The sequence below is a fragment of the Doryrhamphus excisus genome, chromosome 10, assembly GCF_030265055.1.
Source record: "Doryrhamphus excisus isolate RoL2022-K1 chromosome 10, RoL_Dexc_1.0, whole genome shotgun sequence".
NCBI classification, from domain to species: Eukaryota; Metazoa; Chordata; class Actinopteri; order Syngnathiformes; family Syngnathidae; genus Doryrhamphus; species Doryrhamphus excisus.
The window spans coordinates 8553063-8564671 of NC_080475.1; the positions used below are offsets into that span (position 1 = coordinate 8553063).

General features: G+C 41.0%; 1 long non-coding RNA gene across 1 annotated transcript; it reads left to right on the forward strand.

Annotated features, from left to right (window-relative positions):
* The first annotated feature begins 1359 nt into the window (after positions 1-1359).
* LOC131137482 (uncharacterized) lies at positions 1360-10797 on the forward strand. The gene is made up of 4 exons (XR_009131923.1): positions 1360-1448; positions 8488-8638; positions 8812-8902; positions 10103-10797. It is a non-coding gene; the product is annotated as an uncharacterized LOC131137482 (long non-coding RNA).
* The last annotated feature ends 812 nt before the right edge of the window (positions 10798-11609 follow it).

Consider the following 11609-nt stretch of genomic DNA (forward strand, 5'->3'; position numbering starts at 1 on the left):
TTTTTTTTTCGTAGCCATCTTGTGCGGTTTCCTCGAAGTCCACCGTTATATGAAATGCATGTTTAGAGCATGGATTACTGCGAATACCGTTGACTTCTTTATTATTATTATTATTATTTTTTTTTTATTACGTGAAAACAGGGTTTAATTTATTTATGACTCATTTGGAATTGTGTTTTATTATGTTTTCAATGAAGGACAAAAATGTTATACGGTACATTTTATCCAAATATTATCGTGGGCTATTCTTTCGCCCCGCTACCCAGGTGAAATGCACAATCTATTTATTTCAAACACTGGAAGGAAATCAATATAATAATTATTTTTGGTATATGGGGAGAAAAAAACATGGATGTTTAGAATAATAACGTGACACTTACCTCGGTGTGTTTTCAGAAAAAAAAGGGATTCTTTTTCATTTCCGGTTGAGTTTTGTGGTGTTGGTGTTGTGTTTAGGCTTGTTTAAAAAACAGATTGTGAAATGCAATAAACGGAGTTTATTAGTGTTCTTTGTGCTACTCATCTTGGTCAATAAAACAGTGAGTGTCTTCTATATATAGTTTTCTATATACGTTCGGTCCAGCTTGACTGTAGGCGGCGGAAGGCCATGTTTGGATATTTCAAACAAAATCACTGTGTTTTTAAATTGTTTGAATTGTTCTTATGAATGAATGCTGCAGCTTATTGCTGCGTGTGTGTGTGTGTGTGTGTGTGTGTGTGTGTGTGTGTGTGCGTGACTTGAACACAAAGCTGCATGCGAATCAATTTAGACGCAATGTGTTTAGAGGTTGGAAAATAGTCTTATTGGTTTTGTAGAGTTGCCCTGCTTTTTTTTTCTTCCTTTTTTTTAGAGCTCATTCGCCACGTTTCCACATGTATAAAATAAAGTGAATAAAGTCTTGATTTGCCAATACGCATCATGTGACTTTAAAGTGACTAGCATAGTCCTTATATATATTATTACTTTACACTTTTTACCCAACACGATTTGATAAATGATAGGAGTAGAGGCATGAATAGGGCGGTATAAAATGCCTTCCCTGGTAGGGGGGGGGGGTGACTTTGGGTGCACAAAAGGAAAAGAGGTATTCTCCACCATCCATCTCCCACTGCATGCGTATAGCGTTGTGTTTGTAAATTTTACAAAAAATAACATAATTCTTAAATAAGTTCATGAATTTAGTTAAAAGATTATTTATTTCATTGAAGCTTAAAACATGTTAAAAGAGTATACGTTATTATTATATTATTAATAAGTTAATTAATTTATTGTGTATGTTTTCGTAGTCCCCATGGCGGAACTAAAGATTGTTGTTTTGTGCTGCTAAGTGACAGCATTAATTGAAGGACAAAAGCAGGAAGTTGTAAACGCACAGCACGTGATTAGCGTCTAAGTGGTAAGCTAGCAGTCACACGGATTCCCGAGACTTTTTACGACCTCTTTTCAGGTATATTTTTCCAAGTTGTTAATTAATCTTTCACGATATTAAGTTTAATTTGCATATGTTTGTTATGAAGGGATGATTTTGTGACATGTACGGTTCGTATCCGGTTGAAGGCGAGTGTGTATGAGAAACAAGCTAATGTATTAAACGCCGGTTTCAAACCATAAACGCCAAAAAAAAAAATGGCGTGGAATGGGAGCAGAGCTTGGAGTGGATGTTCTCAGCGCCGTGGAGGTTTGCTTCTCCGGCAGAATAGCGATGAGACGCGCGGGCTGAAAAATGACCGTAGGAGCCTTTATGTTGGCGGACACATTGGAGAAATGGATGTGCGGGCCGCAGTCAGCATGCAGCATCCCTCAACTCCCCTTCCCCCCCCCCCCGTGTCGCCTCCGTGTCGCCACGCTGAAAAGGTACTTGTTTGAAGTTTGGGAGGTGGTGGTTGTGGTGGTTGTGGTGGGGGGGCGAGGTGGGAGAAGGCCGAGTTCACACGGAGGACACATTTTCTGTCCCATTAGGCTCATTTCAGTCTGGATGCTTGACCCCCCACCCCCCCCTTCTCCGGCCCTGCGTGTTGACCCACTGGGGCTGTGGTCCCCTTGGCCTCGGCTTTCTTTCTTTAGTGGGCTCAGTTCGCCCGTGGGGAGGCCTGCAGGCTGAATGTTGCTGCCTTTTGTGCATCCTTGTGACCTTTCCTCCAAGTGCTTCTTACCTGCAGGACGTCCTGCGTTAGTTAGTTAGTTAGTTAGTTTGCACTTAATTTGCATTTATTACAATATTAGTTATTTTATTACAACTTATATTTTTAAATGCATTACAGTAATTACAGTTTTACATCATAATCATGTTTACATTTATTGATGCTGCTAGCATTATGGAGATAACTTTTTTTTAAGAAACTAAAACATGAAATTCTGAGTAATGGCTTCCTTTCCATTATGATGGCGTTTAGCAGCAAACTAAAGAAACATTGTTCTTTGAGTCTCTTGGGTGGTCGAATGAAAGAAAACGTTCCGAATGGAATATTTATACATTTTTAGTGCAACCACAAATAATAATGACGTATCCATTTTTCCCGTGAGTCATAAAAGGACCAAAATAGGGGCTGCGTTGATTTGTTATAATGACTTATTCGATTTATGATGTGAATAAAATGTACCTTTTTTTTCCAAAATAATTGTTTAATGCACGCTTGTCTCGTTAATTTGAAGTAATTTGCACGATAAGTGTAGTAATGTTTGAAGTTGTGTTGATTTTATGCATGGAAAATAGCCACTTATTGTATAGTCTCACCTGTGAGGAGAGTTAAATATAATATCCGGTATTAATTATGTCCTTGTTTTGCTTTTAAGTGTACACGAAGCAGCATTCAGGGGTCTGGTTAAATTTTCTCAGTATATACTCGGCTCCGGGGGCTTTTTCTTGTCTGCTGAAGCATTCGGAGTCTTCATCTCCCATTGTACCATTTGCACCATGGCAGACTGGCTCTGATTTATGTTTCTCCCGCAGGGCTCTATGTGGGAAGATGTAGAACATATTTACTCTAATAGACAAAATGTTGGAATAGCAGCGAGTGTAGAAAAAAAAAAAAAAAAAAAAAACAGAGCCGTGCAATATGCTTCAATAGTTGACGTTTTTATTTGCACAAAAAAACAAACTCTGCCCTCTCAGGTGAGGCGCATTGTGCGGCCACTTTGCCCGGTGATGAAAGGTGCGCCATTGTTGTTCCGTGCGGCGTGGCAGCTGCATAAAGGCTGCGAGTTGAAACAAGGGTCATACCGCTGACTCCTCTCCGCATTGACCGGCGGTGGGTGTGTCATAAATGCGTTCATCTTCTCCTTCCAGCCGTTCGAACAGGCAGCAGATGCGTCCCTTCGATTCATTAACATAAAAGTGCGTTTTAAACCTCCATTAGACAATTGATGTGCCGACGCGCAAAGCGGCTTGGCTCCACGCTCAAGATATCCGCCTGTAGTCGTCGTAGTAGTGGACGCCACATCCATATATTTATATCCATATATTGGGAATTATGACCGAGTTAAACTTTCATTCACTGCGAAAATATTTCATCATAGGCTGCTTCTTTGAACATGGTCAACATGGCGGCCATTCCCTAACATCCAATGGGCTTCAAGGGGGTCATAACAGAGACTAAACATGATGTAGTATGTAGGGCCACAATATTAGGTACAGCTGCACGCTACAATGGGATCCAATAAACGAGCTGTGGTAAAAATATACATTTATATCAATAAAAAATAAAAAGTTAAATGTAGGTTCTGGACAGGGAATGGGGTCCAGTTTTATATGAATAAAAAAAAAAAAAGTTAAATGTAGGTTCTGGACAGGGAAGGGGGTCCAAGTTCAAAACTGGAACGCTGTGGAGACAAAGGTTGTCGTCTTCCTTTGTGTTTTGCAGCGTGGGCATCTTAGGCTATAGACTTGATGGAATCCACTTAAACACAGAGAGTAGTCCGTGGGAGGGGTCCTGTGAGCACACCGCCTCAGTAAAAAAAACTTGCATCAATATTTTGAAGTGATATCCTGTTTTTTTTTCATATTCTGGATCATGGTATCCGGAATTATTCCATTATTTGTATCAGTGAACCTGTTGGAAACTTGTATTTTTTTCCCCAAGTGTTCTGACCATTTTTTTAAATTTTGCACAAATGTTTTTGACATGAACAAATGACAAAAATATGTCATATTTCGCAATTTTAAAAGAATTAAAAATTTGAAATGTTGAACTTTTGGTGACAAGTATGAAAAAGTGTAACACCGTATTTAACAAACCTGCTGCCCGTTCACACTTTAGACCAGGGGTGCTCACACTTTTTCAGCATGCGAGCTACTTTTAAAATGGCCGAGTCAAAATGATCTACCCACTAGAAAAATGCAAAACATCTATTTATTTTCAAATGTATTGAGGATTATTTGTACGTACAATGTATGTTGATGTACCTTACATAACCAAATGAGCCAATATTGCAAAACACACATAATTAACTATTAACATTTTTTGTAATTACCTGAGTTTACTTTGATGACTTGCACTGAATTGAACCAGCCAGGGATGCATAGTCCGGACAGTAGCTGCTGATAGCCAGCCTCAAGCACACTTCCAAATGTTTATCAGTCATGGATAATATCCGTATCATAATATCCGTATAATATTCCATATCCGTATGGAAGTGATATGTTTTTTGCCTTTTTACTTGGTCCAGTTTTTGCCTTTTTACTTGGTCCAGCTCCTTCACTCATTTTAGTGACCATAAACTTAAGCGAGGGCTTCAAATCTCGCAATTCGCCGACTAGTTTAGCACTTTGCATCGTTGTTTACGCATGAGCGGTGACCTAAAGGTCAAAATTCAGTTGTCATCTGATTGGTTGTCCTGTATGTCAATCAAGTAACGGGGATGGATGATAGGCTGACATCGTAAGTTCTGCTGCACTTAGAGACGTTGTTTGATTTGATTGGTCGCCCGAAGGGCAACATTCAGTTGTCATCTGAATGGCTGCCCTGTATGTCAATCAAGTGACGGCATTGATGCTGGGATGATATTTTTTTAATGTCACGCTGCGATCGACCAGTACCACCTCCGCGATCGACCGGTAGATCGCGATCGACTTAATGAGCACCCCTGCTATAGACTATAGGAGATTGGTATCGGCCGATATCAGTGGAAAAAGGACGATATCGACTTCGACCAATACTTGCTTTAAACAACCGATCCCCTCCATGGTTCAGCTCTGTAATGAATATGAAAATAAATATTACAAAAATGAGTAGCTCTTGGACATTTTCATTTTGGAAAAGCAGCTCTCACAATAAAAAAAAAACCTTGGCTATTGAGACTTTGACACTGGTATCGGTATCGGTTGATTTGACTCATGGATCGGTATCGGCAGAATAAAATCCTCATCCTATTTGTAAACACAGATACAGTATTCCTTCTCAAATACTGCAATGTTATGTTCTATGGCCTATATTATACATGTGTAGTGGAACCGCGCTTTGCCTCATTAATCCGTTCCAGAAGGTCTGGTTCTCGGTTATTTTCTGTCATGTCCCCCTAAGGAGCAGAAATGTTTTCACGCCACCCCCACCCAATTTGAAATACTAGAAAAACTGATAATATCTGTTCATTCATCTGTACTGTACAGACTGTACTTGAAACTGAAACCAGGAAAATGCTACAAAATATCCAGTTTTATATCCCGCCCCACTGGTCCAGAAACGCTGCTGTAAACAAACACAACAACCGAATACATTTGCCCCGTAAGAAATAATATAAATCTAATTAATTTCTCCTTCTAGGCATTTGGGAGTATGACCAATCACAACGGAGTGGGCGTGTCTGGAGGCAGGCCATGCATGGAATACATGAAACCAGACCGTTTTTTTGCGGGATGAGCAAAAATCCAAAGAAATACAACTGAATAGGTGCAGATTCTGGAAGAACTAGAAAGCTTTGTGTGCAGGTTATTGTGTGTGGCTGCTCTATAGGAGTTCACAACTCAATACAAAGGACCAACATAATACTGTAGGTCCCCTTTAAGTCAATTCAAGTCAAGTTTATTTTTATAGCCCTTAATCACAAAAGAGCCTCAAAGGGCTTTACAAGCTGTCAACAATAGACGACAATAGACAACATTCCCTGATCTAAACCCCCATCCGGACACGGAAAAACAGTCAAACAGGCCAGGAATACTATTAACTCAATACTAAAGCATAAAAACAAGTCCCAAGTTGATAATAATAATAATCAACATCTCAGTTTTGTCTGGGTTTAAGAATAAAAAATACACAACGTCCATTGTTTGCTATCAATGAGATGCTAACACAATCAATGCTAACACACGCTGTTTGTATTCTGGTTCAAATATGCTGCAAAAAAGTGTAAAAAAGAGAAAAATACAGCTGGAATAGGTGCAGATTCCGGAATATCAGAAAGCTTTCTGATCTGTAGGATTGCAGGAGCCCACATTTCAATGTAAAGAGCCAAAAACGAGAATCGGTAGAAATAATCAAGTATTTGTTTTTCATTTCTATTTGTGTTTTTTTTGTGGTGGAATACTGCATAACAAAATTTCAATATTTTGAGTTATCTTATTTAGAAGGTTAAAATATTAGTACTCAAATCTCCTTAATGTACACTGTAGTTATAAACCACAATAATACTTATTGATACTTATTGATATTATAGATTCAACTCTTGCATTGTTTATGTTATTTTCCCATCAAATATGTTCATTGCAAAAGCATATTTTTTAAACATATTTTGCCTGATTCTGATTGGTGTTTCATGATATATGATTTATGTTAGGCTTGATATAGCAGGACCCCGCCTCTCTCCCGAAGACAGCTGGGATAGGCTCCAGCATACCTGCGACCACAGTGATGATAAGCGTACGAATGGGCAAACAGCCCCGATTTTAAGCCCCGTGTTTGTATACTCGTTGTGCAAAATTCCGAACTCCTTTTTTTTTGGGAAGCTGACAGTGATTGTGTGTTTTTTTTTAGGGCCGGCTTATGAAGTGCGGTGGTGTGCAAACTCCAGTCCTTTCATTTGGCCCGGCATTGTTTACAGCAATATAGGGCACGCGGCCCATAAATCTTCCCTCTGTGCCAAGACAGCGCCATTTGTATGCAGCGTTTTAACCGGCAGCATCCTCTCTGCCCATTAACGCCCCCCCCCACCCTCCTCCCTTGGTCTCATCTTATCTGTCCAGCCTGGTCCCCCCTTTTTTTTTTGCACATGCGCACTCATGCCGAGTCGTTTTGCTAGACTCTTTACACAAAAAATTGGTACTTGTAGAAGAATTTAATTAACATAAACAATTATGACGTCATATTTGAGATTTAAAAAATTCTCCATGTTGTTTTCCTAGAAAAAGAAGACTTTATTGACACTTTATGTTTGTTGCTGTCAGCAGGGGAGAGCGAGACAGAGGGGGGGGGGGGGGGGGGGCTGTAAAGGGGGTGACACCCAGAGCGACTGGCGCGCTTTTGTGTGCGCGTGAAGGAGAAAAATGATTTATTGCCACCCGGGCGGTTCAAACAGAGTTCACGGAGAATCGCGGTGCAGGCACAGGAGCTAAATTATGGTCTCGCTGAGCTTGTATATCACACATTCTATCTCCGATGCAGAGAGTGGTGTGTTCAAGGGTGCGTTTGAGCCGCAGAAGAGAAACGCGATTTAATTACTTTCAACCCCCTCCTTCCCGTGAATGATACTGAACACTTGTATAGTTCTGACCATACAGCAGCGACAACAACCATAATAATAATAGTTATAATAATAAAAATAATAGCCTTTTTTTGAGCCACGGTACGTTTTTTACATTGGAAAAACCTCACGTGCATCGCTAAGTCTATTGAAGGAACGAGTAATCGGCTACGTGTTGCCACACGGACCAATATTACATTTGCTCTGCCGGTTTTTACACCACGGACATTGGACAATAACAATAACATTTGCGGGAAATTATTAATAAATCTTAATTTAAAAAATGATATTGGATAATTCCTCACGCCACAACGATTGAAAAACACCGTCTTAAAGAAAAGATATATTTCCGGTTGTGGCCTTCACCTCAATGAAAAATTATGGTAGGGGTTTATAATTTCCGTTTCTATTTTTTTTGTGTAATTTGGATTTAAAAAGTACATATCCAATATATTAAGCTCATGTAATTGTTTAAAACATTAAATTAGACACAAATTATACACAGTGGCAGCTAATTAAATGTAATGGAGTTCGAACGATTAACAGGCGACTATAGCCAACGTGGTGTCCAGGAAATAGACGTAGCCCGCCGTTGTAATCCTGACAAGCGCACAACTTGAAGACTGTATGCTGTTTTTAATAGAAAAAAACAAATGTAACAGTAACTTTTGATGACATAATGAACACAAACAGCATCGGTACACAACGCTATGTGAGTGCCTGTGTCTCCTGTCTGCCATTTTGTTCTCCTGCAGTATCACTCCTGTACTTTCCTTCCTTCTTCAACCGCTCATGAAATTGACTTATTTGTCCAGGTCTCGTCCAAATAGGCGAGTAAAGATTTCGGCTGCTGCTCTTGTGTGGAAAAAGTAGAAGAGAAGCTTCCAAGTTGTCAGCAGATGACGCCAGACCTCCTGAGCTCAGCCATTGGACAGCTCACAGACACGTGACCGGGGCAGCTTCCTGGTAAGTGTTGTTCAAATGTTCAACTTCCAACTTCATGTCCCTACATGCTTTATATTTTGCAACTGAACTGTGATCAAACATTTTGTTGTTGTAAGTTTTTTTTTTTTTAAATTTAAAATATGAGAGCTCCATCAGCCAAACTTAACCTCACCTGCTTTTTTTCCCACTTCCAGGTTGGACCAGGATGAAGCATCTGGATGCCCGCTGGAGCCTCCACAACATTCCACTAGATGAATCCACAGACGAGCACGTTGGAGCATTCTGGTAGATATATTTTTTTCATTCATTTTCTACCGCTTTTTCCTCACGAGGGTCGCGGGGGGTGCTGGAGCCTATCCCAGCTGTCTTCGGGCGTAAGGCGGGGTACACCCTGGACTGGTCGCCAGCCAATCACAGGGCACACATAGACAAACAACCATTCACACTCACATTCATACCTATGGACAATTTGGAGTGGCCAATTAACCTAGCATGTTTTTGGAATGTGGGAGGAAACCGGAGTACCCGGAGAAAACCCACGCATGCACGGGGAGAACATGCAAACTCCACACAGAGATGCCCGAGGGTGGAATTGAACCCTGGTCTCCTCGCTGTGAGGTCTGTGCGCTAACCCCTACACCACCGTGTCGCCCTGTTGCCAACATATTCATTTCTGTATACTTTTGAGCTTCAAGACTGATATGACATGGTCATGTAGGTTTGTTTTAGTTATTTTTCACCCTTTAAAATAAAAAAAAGTTTGATTTTGTGTTGAGTTGTGTTGTCATTGACTAATACTTAAACTTGTTTGTTGATATGAAACATAGAAGGGTGACAAATATGCCAAAAAACAAAAAAAAAACCCCAAAGAAATCAGGAAGGCAAACACTTTTTCACACCGCTGTGTAAACTAAACAGCTTTGTTTACATGATATAGTTCAATGTTTACATTCTGTGGTTGAGCAGTCCTGCTATAGCGCTAGTGTTTTACTGCGATAGATGCGATGGCCGCCATTACAATCGGGTGTCTTCAAGTCACGTCGTTCTTACCAAGTCCCCATTAACCCTTGTATGTTTTACCATTATCAACATACATGTCAAATTGAATCCGTAATGGTAGTTATTTCCACGAGATATCCTAAGGTAGCATTTAAGTGACTAAGATGGTGCTGTGGCAGGTCTGCGTTTGCGTGTGTGTGTGTGTGTGTGTGTGTGTGTGTGTGTGTGTGTGTGTAGCATGTGATTAATGTGGCCTGTCAGGCAGCCGTAGTGGCGTCAGATGTTTCCCTCAGACTGTTGCTTCAGGAGGCAAACCTTCCCTGAGCACATGACACACTTGACAGGCTGACTTGCCGTGTGTCTCAAGCATGACTGAAGATACAGGAAGCGTTGTGAGAGCCCTGTTACTTGTCCCAGAGGAGCAACGTGGGCTATGGCTAGCCGTGATAAACCTGTTTGACCTTTGTCTTCTCTGTGCGTTTACAGACAGACGCTGGATATAGAAGCAGATGCCGTGTCAGGAAGCGGAGAACGTCGTAGAGCTGGAGAAGGAATTCCACTTGTGACACGCTAACATGTCGGAAATGGCACAGATCACCAGTTTTGGTTCTAGAAACCCAGGATGAGGCAGCACAGCAGCAAGAATACCGCCCAGTGGTTTTTATGTAACTCCATAGATATCTCCAAGTTGTCCCGTTTTCCCATACATAGCGTGGATTATTTCCAACTGTCTCATAGCGAGGCCTTCACTGATCAGACCTTGCCCTCACCGACCATGGCCCATTGCATTTCAGCACCAGCGTCAATAATCAACAACATTTGCCCCGTTGGCCCATTAGCGGCCATCTTAATCTGAATGATACATTTACTTTCACTCATTAGCTTCAATCTCGTAGCACACCACTGGGATACTTTAATGAAACTACCGTTTATGAACATTACCGCAAATCTGCTGCCTCTCTTTTTGAGCACAGCGTGCAGAAACCGTCTAAAATATTATGTGGAGTATTGTTGCATGCTTGAAACATAGGATAGTTTCTCTATACGCCTCTTTTCTGTATGATGTGCTCTAGATCGTAACATGATTGAATAATGCTCACATTGAATGAAACAATTCTTTGATATTGTTGTTGCTTGTCATTTTCCGTACACGCTTAATAAAGGCAAAATAATGATAATAATGACTTTGACTTCCAGCAGAATTCCATTAAATCCCAGGTTGCTTCCTGAAAGGTAACAAGTCTTTGTTTAGGAATGCTCAGACAAACCTCTTCACAATTATGCATTCAAGTTGCACCGTCTAGCAACTGAAAGTGTCTCCCTCGCTGCCCCCGCTAGGTTCCCCCGCCATTAATCATGAAGCCTTTCTAACACTCCGACCACAAGCTCCAAACCCAGTTGGCACCATGACAGGATTTTTTTTTTTTGCTGCCTCCTTCCCGAGCCTCACCGATACAAAAGCCAAATTGAGGTGCTGCAAGCTGCAAGTCAGGGCTGGACTCTCGGGGGGTGGGGGGGTGCATGTTAGGATTCTGAAGCCACAACAAACTCTGGTGTCAGACACTAATGACACCATATTTTTGGACATAAAAAATTAGATTTTTACTACGGGCATCCATTGAGCCTTTTCCATATGTAAAAAAAAAAACATAACTTTCACAAAGTCTTTATTTAATAGTCAAGGTTTTATCGTTAATAGTTCAGATTGGAGGGCAGCTCGGTGGTCGAGTGGTTAGCGCGCAGACCTCACCTCTCCCCGTGCATGCGTGGGTTTTCTCCGGGTACTCCGGTTTCCTCCCACATTCCAAAAACATGCTAGGTTAATTAGCCACTCCAAATTGTCCATAGGTATGAATGTGAGTGTGAATGGTTGTTTGTCTATATGTGCCCTGTGATTGGCTGGCGACCAGTCCAGGGTGTACCCCGCCTCTCGCTCGAAGACTGCTGGGATAGGCTCCAGCACCCCTGAAGTTGAATGAATGAGTTCAGATTA